The sequence below is a fragment of the Phocoena phocoena genome, chromosome 1 (assembly GCF_963924675.1).
Source record: "Phocoena phocoena chromosome 1, mPhoPho1.1, whole genome shotgun sequence".
Taxonomy (NCBI): Eukaryota; Metazoa; Chordata; class Mammalia; order Artiodactyla; family Phocoenidae; genus Phocoena; species Phocoena phocoena.
The window spans coordinates 174,748,963-174,767,703 of record NC_089219.1 but is presented as its reverse complement, the minus strand read 5'-3'; the positions used below and the strand labels follow the sequence as shown (position 1 = coordinate 174,767,703).

The following is an 18,741-nucleotide window of genomic DNA, read 5'->3' as shown; positions in this document are numbered from 1 at the left end:
GCTGAGCCCACAGTGATTAACTTCAGCAAGTGATGACAAAGAGAAAAGGGGTTCACATGCCTTGTGTAACCTAATCTCAGGGGAAATATATCATCATTGTTGGTTACACAGACCAAACATGTCACAACGTGGGAGAGGACCTCACCCACAAAGATATGAATATTGACTATACCAAAGACACAGGAATCAAGGGGAGCATCTCGGAGAATGGATACCAGAGAGACAGAGTGTTGTCTATTGGTCCCTAAACCTCAAGGCAATGTTAATGTAGAAAAATTGGTTAATGTTCTAGGTTTAATATACAATTATGCTTTTAATATATGCCATTTAAAATATTATTACATCTTGATAAAAACATAATTTTTGATAATTCAAATCCATTGATATTTTCTATACTGCATATAAATTAATCAATAATTAAATGGAATTATTTAAAAAGTATTTTTAATAACAATCTTTCAGAAGTACTTTAATAGGTCCTTTTATGCAAATAAATCACATTAAGCCTTATTTTAAACAAAGCATTTCTCTATACATTAAATATTAGGTAGCTTTAAAAAATCTGACAAAACCCATTCATTTATATGTTTTTCACTCATTCATTCATGTATTTCTTCATTTAACAATCATTTATAGAATGCTCACTACATGTCAGATACAGTTACAAGCACCAGAAATCTCTTAATGATAAAAAAGACAAAAAATGTTACCATCATGGAACTTTTATTCTCGTGAGGGGAGACAGATAGTAAGCTTATTAACAAGTAAAATAAAATATATGTTTTATCAGATATTGATAAGTTACATGGAGGAAACTAAAACTGAATTATGAAAAAGATACTGTTAGGGATGGGTGGAATTTTAAATAAAATTATTGGGCAAGACCTCAGTGTCACTATCTAAGGAAAGACAAGCAGGAGAAAGGTACTGAGGTGTAAACATTCTTGGGATGTGACAGGTTTAAGCAACATTAAAAGAGACTATTTGGCTGGAACAGAGTGAGTGAGCAAACAAGAGAGAGAATAGCAGGAAATAAGGTCAGAACCAGGGGCCCATTTCATTGTCTAGACCATCGGAAGGATTTCTACTTTTTTTCCTTTTTTTGAAACAGAAGAGAAGCCATTGCAGAAACACACACACATACAAGAAACAAAGTATTAGTTATAATTCAGTTAAAAAAATCATAGTGACCAATGATGATGGCCCGTGATATTAGTAACATCTATAAATTCAACATGTTTTCATTTAAAGCCCCAGCACACTTTTGTGGAACTTGACAAAGCAATTCTCAAATATATTAGGAAGAAAAAAAGGTACAAAAGCAAAACATCTGATGAACAGGATACATTCCTGTTATACCTAACATCAATAATGGTTTTGAAGGTTTAATAAAGCCGAAAGATACAAGTTCTTTTCTGATGATTTTGGGTGATGGCAGGAGGAGATAAAACCAACAAAAAAGTAAGTATTTAACATATATTACAGTATATGTGTTTATTGTTTAATATCTACTATAGTTTGTTAATTTGAATTATAACCATAAATATAGCAGCTGCTATTCATTAAAGCCCTTACTTTATGCCAAGCATGACATTATATGTATATGTCATCTGTTTTATTCTTGGAAATCATCCTAGATACTTTGGCTTGTTAAATAAATCAGCTGAAAATAAAGCCTTTATCTCATAAAATGATAATGTACTCATATGAGAGAAAACTGAATGATAAAAAATTAACCATTTTCTTAATGTATTTTTATATTATAAACTGGTAACTAAATAGTCTGCACACCTGCTACTAGTAATTTGCAATTATCCAGTGCTTGAAATTCTGTAACATGCATCATAAACCAAAAAGCAAAACTTACTCTCAAAAGAGAACATAAAATAGAATGCAAGTTTTCACTTTCTTTGAGCAGCCAGATGGCTCAGAATTATTTTTCTGCAATTGAATATAAAATAAATAAAACTGAGCAAATTGACCATTTCAGGCTTATAGCATGTTTTTATGATTTTTAAACAATGAGGGAGAATGTATACATTTTTAAATCTACATATCCCATAGAAGATTGTTTAAATAATACATAACGCATTTAAAGTGTGCTGTTAGCAAAACCTTATACAATTTTTCTGTTTAGATACACTTATTTAGGCTATAGGTACACTCTGACAATCAACAGGTTATTTTTGCAAATTGTCTGCATATATGTAGACAACCAAAAGTTCAATTGTTCAAAAATAGGCATTTCAATATAAGAACTGAAAATGCATAAACAGACGAATGGGATTTTAAAAAGCATAATTTGTGTGGAGGACACAACAAGGGTGACCGAGCATCTGGTTTGATCTTATTCCACTTTCTTTTCTTTTTCTGTTGCATGATAGCAATAATAGCAGCTACGTCATAGGGTTTGCATGAGAATTTAATTAAGTAATCTTTATAGAACAGAATTAACTCTAAATTATCATTAAAAGTACATAGCAGGGCTTCCCTGGTGGCGCAGTGGTTGAGAGTCCGCCTGCCGATGCAGGGGACACGGGTTCGTGCCCTGGTCTGGGAAGATCCCACATGCTGCGGAGCGGCTGGGCCCATGAGCCATGGCCGCTGAGCCTGCACGTCCGGAGCCTGTGCTCCGCAACGGGAGAGGCCACGGCAGTGAGAGGCCCGTGTACCACACAAAAAAAAATAAAAATAAAAAATAAAATAAAATAAAGTACATAGCAAACATTCCATAAATATATCAAAATGAGTAGAGTTCCCTGTGCTATACAGTACGTTCTCATTAGTTCTCTATTTTATACATAGTATCAATAGTGTATATACGTCAATCCTAATCTCCCAATTCCTCCCATCCCCCTCTTCCCCCGCCTTGGTATCCACACATTTGTTCTCTACTTAATGCACTGTGGTGACCTGAATGGGAAGGATGTCCAGAAGTGAGAGGATATATGTATATGTAAGGTTGATTCATTTTGCTATACAGTAGAAACTAACACAACATTGTAAAGGAACTATAGTCCAATAAAAATTAATTTAAAAAAATATATATCAGGGGCTTCCCTGGTGGCTCAGTGGTTGGGAGTCCGCCTGCCGATTCAGGGAACACGGGGTCGTGGCCCAGTCCGGGAGGATCCCACATGCCGTGGAGCGGCTGGGCCCGTGGGCCGTGGCCGCTGGGCCTGCACGTCCGGAGCCTGTGCTCTGCAACGGGAGAGGCCACAGCAGTGAGAGGCCCGCGTACCGCAAAAAATAAATAAATAAATAAATAAATAAAAAATATATATATATATGTACATATATATATCAAAATGAAAAGAAAAATAATAAATGAGTACTTATTATTTTCTTGTTAATAATCTAAATGATTTTGCATTGTGATACATATATTTTGCATGAACTATTTTCATCTTCTTCAATGCATAGGTTATCTGAACACATATATCAGTACACATGATGTTCTGTAGACCATTTGGTTAATATAAATGATTAAATCAAATGAATAAAATAAACTATTAAGTACAATATCATGGCTTTACTTTGTGCTGTTTCTACACTTTTCTAGATGTAGCAAGAAAACAAGGCCAGAGTAGTGAATGTCAACTGTATGGAAGTTGCTGTGGGGAGGTGGGCTGATATCAACCCAGTAAAGCTTCAGTGTTCACTCTTAGACTTTAATCCAACTGGTACAGGGAAGATAGGAATCAACAGCTAGGCACTTCTGGTACAGAAAGACAAATACTGTATGATATCACTTATATGTGGAATCTCAAAAATAAAACAAACTAGTGAATATAACAAAAAAGAAGCAGACTCACAGATACAGAGAACAAACGTGGTTACCAGTGGGGAGAGGGAAGGGGGAGGGGCGATACAGGGGCAGGGGATTAAGAGGTACAAGCTGTTAGGTATAAAATAAGCTACAAGGATATATTGTACAACACAGGTACTATAGCCAACATTTTATAATAACTATACATGAGTCTAATCTTTAAAAATTGTGAATCACAATAGTGTTCACCTGTAACATATAATATTGCACAGCAACTATACTTCAATTAAAAAATAATAATTTGGGGGCTTCCCTGGTGGCGCAGTGGTTGAGAGTCCGCCTGCAGATGCAGGGGACACGGGTTCGTGCCCCGGTCCGGGAAGATCCCACATGCTGCGGAGCGCCTGGGCACGTGAGCCATGGCCGCTGGGCCTGCGCGTCCGGAGCCTGTGCTCCGCAACGGGAGAGGCCACAACAGTGAGAGGCCCGCGTACCGCAAAAAAATAAATAAATAAATAAATAAAATAAATAAATAATAATAATTTGGATCCCTGAGAAAGCCATTCTGACCTGCATGTCCAACAATGACCCAAGCATAAAAATTATAGATGAAGATAGAGAATAGACAGATGATAAATGATGGACAGATAGGTAGATAGACAGACAGATAGACAGACAGATGATAGAGACAAAATTCACATCTCGGCACACTCCAAGTTCTCACCAAAGGTATTATCTATCTTTCTAAATCACAGGGATAGTTTTTAGCACTGACTATTCTTGATCTTTGAAAAGTATTTTCCACAATGGCCCCCCCCCGCTCCCTGCATTTCTCACATTCTCCCCACTTGACTCCTATTCCTTCGGTCTTCTTCCAAAATATCTGGCTAATTCTTCTTAGGCTCATTTTTGGAGTCTCTGTATCCAACTATCTTCTCTTCTCACTGTACTGTCTTTATAAGGCAAACTCATTTCCCAGATTATTAACAGTATGTTAATAGTAATAATAATAACTGATATGTAGAAAATCCCAAAATCTACCTCTCTCTTCAGACCTCTTTTCTGAATTTCAAAACCACAGATTCTGCTGCCTACTCTCCTCTTCTACTTAGAGGTTACAAAGGAACCTTGTAGTAAACATGTCTAACATAGGACAAGTTTCCCCTTTATACCCAATAACACCCCAGAGAGCACACAAGATCCTTTAGTCTTGCCAAAGGATCCATCTTACACTGGTCTAGCCATGTACAAGGCATTATTTATTTTTCCGACTTCTAAACTTCCATTTATCAGCCACTTTAGCTTCCAAATGGCTGTCGTCCCATTCACAGGTTTATATCCCAACTCACACCACCATAACCTGAGCTAATGATGTGTCTCTTTGGCTAATCTAATAATTTTCCCGCAGTTCAGCAACATCCACTTTTTTCCATAAAATAAAATGTCTTTACCTTGGGGGTTATTAAAGCATAAATGTTGCTCTTAAAGAAACAAATGAAAACAAAAGTGCAGTGGCTTCCTATTACACTTAGAAGAATACCCGTATCCCTAGCACAGCCCACAGCAGCAGTGCTTCAACACCCACACATTGGTGTCTTGGGAATCGACATTGTAAACAGGCATCCCTTATGCTATATAAATACCTTAATGTGTAAAAATCATGGCCTCACTGATTAGGACTTATATGATTCTGCTCATCACATCACTGTCTTCCACACGTTTCCCCTCTAATTCTCCCTGGAACCCTTGCCAGTCAGGTCATTGTCTCCATCACTCTGCCTTAACCATTCTTTTCAGAGTCACGAACAACTTCCATCTGTCGAGGCAGTGACACCAGTTACATCTCCAGTGGACAAGTCCCACTCTATGAAATTAGGAAAGAGCACATCAATATCTGCCACCAGGAGCAGCCCTTACAAGATGTCATTCCGCTATAAGGTTTGGAGATGGCGGGATTGCCAAGAAAGACAGGACTCACACAGGCACTGGAGGGCACAAGGCTTTACTGCAAAGACATCAAAGAGCAAGCTCAGCTGCAGTAGTGAGCATAGGTGCCCCCTGTCCTTTTGAGCTGCAGGCAAAAGACCCCCAATAACTCCACTCAGAGAACACATATAACATTGGGTCTGGCCAGGTGCACGTGACACACAGCCTTGGGTAGAAAAAGGAAGTACCCATCAAACCCAGAAAAGAGAAAGACATTCTCCACGCGCCCCCCCCAAAAAAGTGATGTGCCCCGCACAGGCTGTGAGGGCTCTGCTCCACGTAAGGAAATGTTCCAAGCCAGAGGCACACTCTTATGCAACCATGCAAGGGTTAGTTCCCTGTTTATGAGTTTTTGACACTCTTTTTCCTGAAGAGTGAAAAAAATTCAAAGTTGGTACTAAATTTCAACTTTCTTGGTACTAAATTTTAACTTTCTAAGTTTCTCAGCGGCATTTGGCAGAACTGATCGTTCCCACTGTGGCGTTCTCCTTGTCACTCCATATCTGAGACAGTATTTTCAATCTCAGTTAATTTAGATTTTACCTCCTTACAGAGTTCTGAGCTAACCAACACATCTAAAATGGCATTCTCCTCTAGTCCTTTTACCTTGGTTTATTTTTCCTCAAAATACTTATATATTGCATAAATGTATATGCATATATATGTTACATATCTGTTTATAATCCATCTTCCAAAATATAGTATGAACTTGTGACAAATGGGAGTTTGTTTTTTTTAGTTTTGTCTTGTGTTTCTGTGTTTAAATAAAATTTTACTTTTATTACAATTTTAGATTTACAGAAAATTCCAAAGAGTTCCCATATACTACTTATTAACATTTTAATTGTATACGATGCATTTGTTACAATTAATGAACCAATATTGATACATCATTATTAACTAAAGTTCATACTGTATCCAGATTTCCTTAGTTTTTACCTAATGTAATTTTTCCTGTTTTATCCCAAACAGGATATCATACTACATTTATGAGTTGTCTCCTTACGTCTCCTTTTGACTGTGACTGTTCCTCAGACTTTGTTTTGATGACAGTTTCAAGGACCATGAGCCAACTATTTTGTAGAAAGTTACTCAACTGGGTATTTGCCTTGATTTACTTTCTTGTGATTAGACCAGGGTTACATGTTTTGAGGAGAAACACCCCAAAAGTGCCATTTTCTTCATATCAAAGGTGAATAGTACCAACTTGACTTAACACTGTTGATATTGTTAGTGATCATTTGGCTGAGACAGTTTGTCAAATTTTTCCACTGTCAATTTACCGCTTGATTTCTCATTTCCATTCTGCGCTCTAGATGGATGTCACTATGAACAGTGTTAATTTACACTGAAATACTAAGGAGATACACTCTACCTCCTAGATGGTAGGGTTTCTACATAAATTATTTGGAATTCTTCTCCCCCATTTATTTGTCTATCCAGTCATTTTTTAAATGTCAGAATAAGCTCCCAGATATTTGTTTTATATTTTTGAATATAATCTAACGCTACATTATTTGTTTGGTTCCAGCTTTGGCCATTGGGAACTTTTTCAGTTGGTACCTGTGTTTCTTTGATGTACCCTCATCATTGAGAGGTTTGGGGGCTCTTTTTAAAAAGAACTTCCTTATTTTTATAAGCTCATCTTTTAAAGGATAATCTCCAAGCTCATTTTATATATTCCTAACACTAGTCTTAGAATTATCCATTTCTCCAAGGAACCTTAGTTCCTTTTATCAGAGAATAGTATTAGAAATTAAGATCTGAGGCCTAAGGTAGCTCCTCTCTTTATGGATGTCATTGATTCTAGGGCCATTCAGGTGACACAGCAAGGAAAGTTATGTGAATATGCTAACCTGTCTGTATACATTTATCTATAAATATTTCTATATGTAAACATTTATATCTATATTAAGATATATATGAGTTTATACTAATGTATCCAACTCTACTCCATTATTACAAGGATAACCCTAGCGGCTTCCCTGGTGGCACAGTGGTTAAGAATCTGCCTGTCAATGCAGGGGACACATGTTCAAGCCCTGGTCCAGGAAGATCCCACATGCTGCAGAACAACTGAGCCCCTGAGCCACAACTAATGAAGCCCACGTGCCTAGAGTCGGTACGCGCACTGCAAGGAAGAGTAGCCCCTGCTCTCTGCAACTAGAGAAAGTCCATGCACAGCAATGAAGACCCAATGCAGCCAAAAATAAATAAATGATTATTTTTTAAAAAAAAAGGATAACTGTAGTCCTCTCCCCTTCCTTATATGTAAATTCTCACTCCAACAGTGAGAAGACTGACTCTCATCATCTGCCATCCACTTACTTAATTGCTCATTTCCATTAAAAATGTATAGCGGTATCCGCATATCCTGTTAACTCATGTCCGCATCTGAAACAAATTTATAAACTAGCGTGCAGGGCTTACGTACAGGTCCTTTTGCCTTTAATCTTTCAGACTCTATTTATTTCCAAATTTATTTAGGTCAGCACTTCTTTCCCCAACACCTTCTGTGAGGTTGTTTCTTATGTATGCAATACAGTTAAAACTGCTTTGTCACATAGTTTTGATTTTCCAGAATATCATATCATTGGAAACATACAGGATATAGCATTTCAGACAGTTTGTTTCATTAGCAAACTGCATTTGAAGATTCATTAATGTCTTCTCATGGCTTGAGAGCTCTTTCTTTTTATCCCTGATAAAAGTCCATTGTACGGTTGTATCAGAGTTTACCCCTTCACCTACTAAAGGTCATCTCCGTTGCTTCTGAGTTTTGGCATTTATGAATGAAATTGCTATAAACATTCATGTGAAGGTTCTTCTGTGGACATAAGTTTTTAAATCATTTGAGTAAATACTTAGGAGCACTGTCATCTCATTATATAAGACCACGTTTACCTATTTAAGAAACCACTAAACTCCTACACCATTCTGGTTGTACCATTTTGCATCTGTTGCTCTGTATCCTCACCAGCGGCAATTGATATAATCAGTTTCTTTTGTTTGGTTGGTTTTTTGTTTTGTTTTTTTTTTGCGGTACGCGGGCCTCTCACTGCTGTGGCCTCTCCCGTTGCGGAGCACAGGCTCCGGACGCTCAGGCTCAGCGGCCATGGCTCACGGGCCCAGCCGCTCCGAGGCACGTGGGATCTTCCCGGACCGGGGCACGAACCCGTGTCCCCTGCATCGGCAGGCGGACTCTCAACCACTGCGCCACCAGGGAAGCCCCTGTTTGGTTTCTGTAGCCAGTCAAGCAGTGTAGCCAGTCTAATAGTGTATAACAGTACCTCATTTGCTTAAATTTTCAATTCCCTAATGAGATGTTGAGCAAATTTTGTTATGTTTATGTGTGTGTGTGTGTGTGTGTGTGTGTGTGTGTGTGTTTAATCATAGTATTTCTTAGAAGAGTGACTAGCATAAAATAGGTACTCGTTAGATATTTATTAAATAAATTATGTATAAGCACGATAGAAACTGTATGTAATTTTATCACAAAAGCAAGTTCTTTTAATTGAAAACAAACTATAAGTCCCCTGAATATTTTTATCTGTACTATCAGCTCATACCCCAGGATTTAAAGCATACCATATATCAATATATCGTCTGAAATTAAATGATATGGGAAAAAATGTTATTATAAACAAATTTAACATGAAAAAGGTTTGTAAATAACTTTGCATAGCTAGCTCTTTGAAAAGATGTTTAAAATATTGATAGTTAGGGCTTCCCTGGTGGCGCAGTGGTTGAGAGTCCGCCTGCTGATGCAGAGGACACGGGTTCATGCCCCGGTCCAGAAAGATCCCACATGCCGCGGAACGGCTGGGCCTGTGAGCCATGGCCGCTGAGCCTGCGCTCCGCAACGGGAGAGGCCACAACAGTGAGAGGCCCGCATACTGCAAAAAAAAAAATTGATATTTAGTTTTCAATATTTAGAATTGAAAAATAGAGAAATGCATGCACAAATAAATTCTGTTGAAATATTCTATGCATACTGTTATATCTTTATTTTCATTTTCCATATAGCATAATATCTTATTACCAGAGGGTTATTGTAAAAATAAAATGTGGTAAAATATACAAGATCTTTAACCATTGACTCAAGCACAATATCACGGGTACAAAGTATTGCTGTTGTGACTATAACTATTATTTTTAGCAATTCCTTTTGATGAGGTAACAACCCATAACATTTTCTTAATTAACTTTTCTTAAGTCACTTCTATTTTTTGTTGATCTTTTATTCTTTTACTATTGTCTTAATATCTTTACCCATTATCTATCATTATTTTTTTACCTTTTTTTTTACTATTTACTTTTTCCTTTTGAATAACCTTTTATTTTTCTTTACTTCTAAAAATACAAAATATATTCTTTATAACAAGAGTTCTGTTAATATCTGTATAATCAAGCTACTTTCTAAATTTGTGTATATTTTCTGTGAATTTCTCCTTTAGTTTTGTACTAACCATCAGTATGTAACTCTCAATATTTATGTTTTAAGAAATCGTATTGTTAGTTTAATATACCATATAATGTAAGGTATTAATCTTTTCATGGACTAAGGACTTTGGGATGTTTATTTTGTTCATGGATGATTTCTAAAATCAGAAATGAAAAATACCTAATGTATTTGTATTAGTCCATTTGAAAATGTTCATGACAAATGAAAATTATACGTGATAGTTTAAATATTCTCTAAGTACAAGACTTTTAATATACTTCATGAAATATATTTTAAGAATGTATTTATGGCTTCCCTGGTGGCTCAGTGGTTAAGAATCCGCCTGCCAATGCAGGGGGCACGGGTTCAAGCCCTAGTCCGGGAAGATCCCACATGCCACAGAGCAACCAAGCCCGTGTGCCACAACTACTGAGCCTGCGCTCTAGAGCCCATGAGCCACAACTACTGAACCCACATGCTACAACTACTGAAGCCCATGTGCCTAGAGCCCGTGCTCCGCAACATAAGAAGACACCACAATGAGAAGCCCGCGCACCGCAACGAAGAGTAGCCTCTACTCACCGCAACTAGAGAAAGCCTGTGCACAGCAACAAAGACCCAACTCAACCAAAAATAAATAAATTTATTTTTAAAAAAAGGAATGTATTTAGCTTACATGTAATAAAAAAACCGTGTTATATTTTAACACATGCACTGCTATATCTAATAGGTAATTCTAATATTACATTCAATCAGCATACCAATTTTTATATTCTCTTTAAGATTAATTACATTTTTTCATTTAATTTTCTCTAAAATATGCTGATAAAATGTTTTCTTTTATTCTAGAAAATTCTAGGTCTTTTTAAACCACATTGACAGCTTAGTAATTATATGCTAATATTGCTTGAGTGAATTTGTTTTTAGGAATTTTGCCTAGTATCCCAGTGGGGATCCACTCTACCTGCACAAAACAATATTCATGTTTAACTATATCAACATATGGGATCTGTATTAGTTATTTATTGCCAGATAATAAACCATTCCAAAATTTAGTGTCTTAAAGAAACAATCCTTCTATTTGCTCGTGGTTCGATTATCAAATTGAGCTGAGCTCCACTGTACAGTTTTCCTATTGGTCTCATCTGTGGTCACTCATGAGACTACAGCCACCTGGCAGCTTGACTGAGACTTGTTGGTTTAAAAATGGCTTCACTCATATGCTTGGCAGGGGTTCAGGCAATCAGAGGGCTATGTTTTGCTAAATAGTCTCATCCAGGATGCTAAGGATACTTCCCTAGGTGATAGCAACATTCCCAAAGGGTGACAGTGGAAGTTGCAAGTCTTTTTTAGAACTGGACCCAGAACTGTTACGTTTGCCACATCCTATTCATCAAAGTCCAGCCCAGATTCAAGAATGTGGAGAATGGACTCAATATCTTTTTTTTTTTAATTGGAGTAAAATTGCTTTACAATGCTGTGTTAGTTTCTGCTGTACAATGAAGCAAATCAGCTATATGTATACTTATATCTTGTTGAGACGTGTGGTGCAGTCACATTACAAAAGAGTGTGTATTCTGGGATAGGGAGAATCTGTGACCATATTCCCAGTTCAGAAAAGACTGCTGTGGAGCACAGCGTTGCTAGAGTATCTGCTCCGTAAACTGGTTCTGCCATTCACAGTTTCATAACCCAGGGAAGATGGCCTAATCATTCTGAGACTAGGTCTACCCATTTAGAAAGCAAATATAGTTGTTTTGAAGATTTACTGATACAGTTTATATACTACTTAGTACAATGTCTAGCATAATTACAAATGTTAATTATTAATAATGACTCTTCCTAATATTTTCTTGGTGGTTTACACCATCTTAGATATTCTTTATATTTTGCTAAACAAAGATATGGTTTTCTCACTTGAAAGAAGAGCATTTCTTCCATAAGACAGCAAAATACCAGAGTAGTACAATCATGGCAAGAAATAAGGAGTAAATAACATGAAGCAGGGCTAAACTCATTGGCAACAACTTTATCATTTCTGTCACCCATGCCTGCCATTTGATTAAACACTGGAGACTGAATCCATTTTGAAGTCGGTTAAATTCAGATGCATAAAGGAAGGAACAGATTATGTATCTTTATGACCTTCTTTCTCTTTTCATCTAGGCTGCTCACATTTTTAGACTTCACTGCCTCTAACTCAAATGTGTTGCTTTCTCTTCGAATCCTTTCAGAATTTAAATGGATATATTAAATTCCCTTCTATATTAGGACTCTCCTGGCTGCTAAGTACATAAATTCAATTCAGACTGGTTTTAAAAGAAATGAATTTATTTTATCACCATCTGTTATATCAAGGCATATACTGACCCAGGTGCATTTTTTGACTCACTAATATATCAGGACATAGACTGAGCCTATTTTTGTGTCTTTCCGTATCTCTCTCTCTCTCTCAACTCCTGCCCTTCTGTCTTCCATTGTATTGTCAGGAAAACACTTCTAAAATGTGGCCATCTAGTAACTATAGGAAAAACATTTAGCTTTAGCGAAAGTCACAGCTCCAAATTGGTAACTCAGATCAGGTTTATGCCTCAGCCAATCACTGTGATCAAAGGTGATTGTGTCCTTTGAGATGGAGGTATAGAACAATATTATTGTAGGTAAAATCAAGTCACTGTTTCCAGAAAAAATGAAAATAGATGCTGGATGAACACATACAACAAATATCCAGTAATCTTTTACCACTAGCACAGACAATGGTTTTCAATTTACTGTAGATTGAACTTTTGCAGTTTTATCAAACTTTCCTTATGTCTATTCCTTTCTTCTACTATATCTAAACCAAAGATGGAAACTCACCAGACTCCTAGAAGCAAATACTGCCTTTTCAACCCTTGATCGTACCCAATATTTCTCATGAATCTGACTGCTTCATGCATTGACCACTATGTCTCATCCAAACTCTAGAAATTTTTCAGTTTCCATGAGGCTAGAAAGCAGCAGGATCTTTATTAAAGTTTTCCATAATCCATCCAGGTATAAGAATTTATGTCTGTCATATAAACCTCATCTATACATTTTAAAAATACTTTTACACAGTATTTCTCACTTAATGACTGAGGAGAGAGTGAAAATAAATTTGATATGGGTGCATGTTGGTAAAAAAGGAACATAAAAATTTTGTGATCTCTTCCATTTTTCTTCAAACCCTCACAAAAATGTACTCTTGTCTAAGCCAAATAGTTTAAGAAGGATACAACTTGCAAACAAATAAATAAACATACAGAAACACTCTTTTTCCCAATATGTTTATTGTTATATATACTCTAAAGATATATACTTTAACAATTTAACTGAATAATTATTTATGAAATATAATATATGACACACTACATTCTTGCAGAAAAACACTGAATATTTCAATGCCATTAAATGTACTTTCAATACCACAATGACTTAACCATTTCCCCCCACCAAATAATCCCAGTCTTCTTGTATATTTTTATTGTTTTTTTATTTTTCCTTATTATTAAAATGTTTTGATAAATAGCCTTTAATAATATATGTTCATGCATTATTCACATTTATTCTTAAGATGCATGTTTGCAGCATAAAAGACCACAGTAAATTTTCTGATGCCCTTTATCTTTTTGTCTCCTGGTCAATACTACATACACACTTGGATAAGCCAAATACTATAGGATGAAGAGAAATAACAAGGCTAACAAAAACAAAACAAAATAAAAAGACACCAAAACAATATGAAATATCTAAAATTCACTAAGAAATTCACTGGAAAGTTTTAGTAATTTTTTTTCAACCAGTAAATGGAGGTGGACTGACATTCTCAAGGAACTATATCAGGATCCAAGAAACTGAAATGAAATTCAGATTGTAACACAACCATCCCATGAATTAATAACTCACTTTTATCTATAAAACCCTAGAGGTGGCTTTGAATTTATTGATTATCTTTCCTTTGTATTTCAGCCAGGTTAGATTTTGGGAGAGACTCTCCTCTAATTTCTGCAAGGGAGAGAGAAAGATTTATGATGCTCCTATCTAATCAATATCTCAGGGGTAAAGGATGGGCATTGTCTCGCAGTTAAGTAAACCATACACAGCACCTTTGTGAAAAGAGTCACTGAATTTACTCTATATTAGTCATTGTCTCCTTGGTCACACAATACTTGCTGAAAAAAGACTAGTGTGGGATATTTCTCTTCTATATAAAGCCAGCAAGACTTTTGTGTCTCTGGAACAAGAGATATCATTGCATGTAATATCATTGTGTTTTATAATTGCTTATAATGCTCTTTCTTAAATTTAGTTTCTCCTTAGGTCAAAATTTAATGAAAATTCAATCAAAAGTATGTAGGAGCTTCTCATGTTATTTTAGATGTACTGATTTTATACTTCTTTTCTTTTCCATAAAATTTTAGAATTTAAGGACATATATAATCACACATGAATATTTTTGTACACTGATCCATAACAGCTTTAAAATAAGAAATGAAATATGCATATATTTTATATATGTATATATGCACATAGAAAGCATATTTTTAAACAAGTGCTGCTATGCCTACACTGCTAATTACCACTGCTCTTGCTGTTAGTGTTATTACTAGTGATATTATTAGCAATACTTTTACTACCGATAATGATGTAAATCTTACTGGCCTAGAGTTAGTTTGCTAAAATTTTAATTAGACATAAATTTTTAATTGTATCAGTTTTTTCCTACATTTATTAAAATGATTGCATTATTTTCTCCATCATTCTATTAATACAATAGATTACATTTCTGATTTCCAAATTTTTTCTGGTATAAATCATTTTGTTCATGATTATATTATCATTTTCAATTATTGCTGAATATAATTTGTCTAAATTTGAGTTGTGATCATTGCACTGATATTTATGAGACATTTTTTTCTGCAATATCTCTTACGTGTAATGTTGCTGTTAGGTTTTATTATCAAAGGTAAATTGAAAATAAGTTTCTATAAGAAAACAGGAGCGTATCTTCATGACCTTGAGGTATGCAAAGATTACTTAAATTGTTTAAAAATGGCACTAAACATAAAAGAAACAAAAAGATGAATTGTACTTAAGTAATATTAAGGATATCTCTTAATCAAGATATACCATTAAAGCATTAAGATGTTCCATCATGTATATCTGAAAAGCAACTCTTAAAAAGAAATATTCTAAAACTATCAATAATTGAAAATAAAGAACTTGATTTTTTAAACAGGGCTGATCCTTGATCAGGCATGTCTAAAAAGAGTATAGTGGTCACTCACTATCCTTGGAAGATTGGTTCCAGGACACCTTGAAGATACCAAAATCTACAGATGCTCAAATCCCTTGTATAAAATCATGTAGTATTTGCATGTAACCTAATCACATACTCCAGTAAACCTTAAGTCATCTCTAGATTACTTATAATACTTAATACAATGTAAATGTTATGTAAATAGTTGCTGGTGCCTGACATACTCAAGTTTGCTTTTTGGAACTTTATGGAATTTTTTTCTTCAATATTTTTGATCTGCAGTTGGTTGAATCCTTAGATGCAGAACCCGTGGATATGGAGAGCTGATTGTATATTCAAATGGCCAATATGTATGGTATTAATCATTATGGGCATGAAAATCAAACCTACCATGAAACCAACACACATGAGAATAGATAAAACTTAAAAGATTGACAATACCAAGAATATGATAGAATATGAAGCAAGTGAAAGTCACCTACATTGTTGGTGAGATTATAAGTCATTTTAATCACGTTGAAATCTTGTTTAGTGGCATTTACTGTTGCTAAACATATGCCAACCTCAAATCCAACAATTCTGATCCTAAGTATATGTCTAAGAGAAATGAGTGACTACATTCACTGAATAGACATAAAGAATAATTTCAAAAGTTTTATTTTTAATAGTCAAAATAGGAAGCAGCCTATATGTCTTTCAACAGAATGGATAAATTGTGACATATTGTATTATTACAATGGATACAAGTAGCAACAACAAAAACAGACTACTGATATATGCAGAAACATAGATTAATCACAGAGACATTGTATTGAAAAGAAGCAGATAAAACTTTTTTTTTTTTTTTTTTTTTTTTTGGCCATGCCATGTAGCTTGTGGGATCTTAGTTCCCCAATCTGGGATGGAACCCGTGCCCCCTGCAGTGGAAGTGCGGAGTCTTAACCGCTGGACTGCCAGGGAATTCCCCAAAACAACTATTAATTGCAGAGTTTTAGTTATATTAATTCAACAACAGTCAAAACTAATTGAGGTTTTTAAGTGTCAAAACAGGGGTTACCTTAATTGTAAATTAATTTGGTATGGGCACAATGGAAAATTCTAGACATGTTCTATAATTCAATAATTTGCGTGTTTTTCATTAGGATATAAATTTCACTGAGCTGTACATTTAATATTTGTTTATTTTACGAACTACACTGTATGTATTTGCAATCACAAGTTAAGGGAAAAACAAACTTGGCATCCATTGACAGTCATGTTCATTTTAAAGAGTGAAGAAGCAGGAAATGCCTCTCTTTAGTATGCTTTCCAATGGTCTTGAGGGGGAAAAAGTAAGGGAACAGTCCATTTTTCTCCCTTTTTATTGCCTAACCTGATACTTTCAATCAGTGTAGCAAGACTGTAAACAGGCTACCGATGTTCCCGAGTTATTGATTTCCTCTGTCCTATGATCACACATGATGATATAAGAGTTCTGTTGATTTATTGCCATTGGACATTTTTTCCACTATAAATATAAACACTTTCATATGTAGTTTGCTGGGAAAAGGTAGGAAGTACTAGTTTATACCATTCTTATTTTGGCTCTGTCATGCCTTGAATGTTTATTTCACTGGAGGTCATGGGTGAGTCAGGAAGAAGAGACATAAGTCAGATGTAATTTACATAACCTGATTTGTTCTGCCAAAATGCTGTTGAAGTTGTTTGAGGCCCACCAGCCTTTGATGAGCATTGGCAGCAGAACTGCCATATACGGTTTAGCAAAAACATGTCATTTCGGTGAAACAAAGCTAGGCAGAAGACTACAGTAGTGGGCACATGGGATCAGAGGTAAACCATGTAAGGACAACAAGTAAAAAAATCCATGAGAATTTCCAGTTTTATTTGTTGAAAGTTGGATTGGAGATGGGTTTTCTGCAAGGTGGGTTTGCACTGAGAGGTGGATTGAACAGAATTCTGGGTAAACACAAGTGAGTTAAGAAGTAGAGAGTGTCTGGATCGAGCTGGGGATATTGGAATTAACACAAAAGTAATGTACGTAAAAATAAAAAGAGAAATGAGTAATGGAGTGGCAGTTCACAGGTTGAGTGTACAAAGACTAAGAGGATACAATGATCCTTGATTTCAACACCATTTGATGAAGAATATTTCCCTAAAATGTGTGAAAATTAATATGTAACAGAAAAAAATAAGGAAAGATATATTTGTGCAGAAATAAAACATCTTTTTACTCATTTTCCCATCAATTTTAGTAATATAATATCTAAGTTTCATATAATTATCATGAATTGCCATTCATATTTTAGTTAGGACTTAAAATTACATATAAGCCTTATCTTTTAAACTTTGGATAAATTTTATATTGTTTCCTTTATGTACTTGTTTCATTTAAAAGATTCAGTTGTGGTATTCTAAACTTTATGGTTTGACAGAGCCCCAAAATAATAGGAAAATATTTGAAAAACTTTTATAAGAAGTATATAAAACTAGTAAATAGTGGAGCAAAAATTAAAACCCAAGTCCTGGACTCAAAGTCGAATGCTCATAAAATAATTTAAAAGTTCATTTGTTCTTTTTAAAATTTATTGCAGAAGCATTTTATGATTTGGAAAGCACATAACAACACTAACAAGAAAATGAAAATGATGGTTAACCTAACTCAGAGATAATCATTCTGAAATGTATAGAAGATATACATATATACGCCTTTGTCTGATATAACTATTTACTTACATATAAAGATGTACAATTTTACAATATATTTTAATATTTTAAATAACTTACTCTGTTAATCTAATAATCTATTACTTTATCTATACAAGCTACTGCATTTTCCTTTGTATGGAATTAGTATATCATATTTAAACAATCTCCAAATTTTAGTAACAAGAAATCTCTGATTTTTGACATTCTAAATCCTAATGTAAAATACCTTTGAACACACATATTTATATAATTTCATGATAATATTCTAAAGATAAATTCCAAATTCAGATATATCTATTTGACCCACTTGGAATTTATTTACTGTGTGTTATCAGAAAGAAACTCTGTTTAACACAGGGTGGCAATATTCCTAACATTATATAATAAAGGCTGATTTTTTTTACTTCTGTTTTGAAAGATCACCTTTTATAATAAATTTAATACATATAAAAACTAAAAACAAAACAAAGCATTACTTCATTTGTTTTTTTGTTTTTGCTAGAATATTCATAGAAGCTTTATTCACAAGAGCCCCAAACTGGAAACTACCCAAAT

At 34.9% G+C, this 18,741-nt stretch overlaps 1 pseudogene; it reads left to right on the top strand.

Annotated features, from left to right (window-relative positions):
* LOC136118658 (small ribosomal subunit protein uS2-like) overlaps positions 1-5,706 on the top strand; it is a 49,250-nt pseudogene extending 43,544 nt beyond the window's left edge.
* The last annotated feature ends 13,035 nt before the right edge of the window (positions 5,707-18,741 follow it).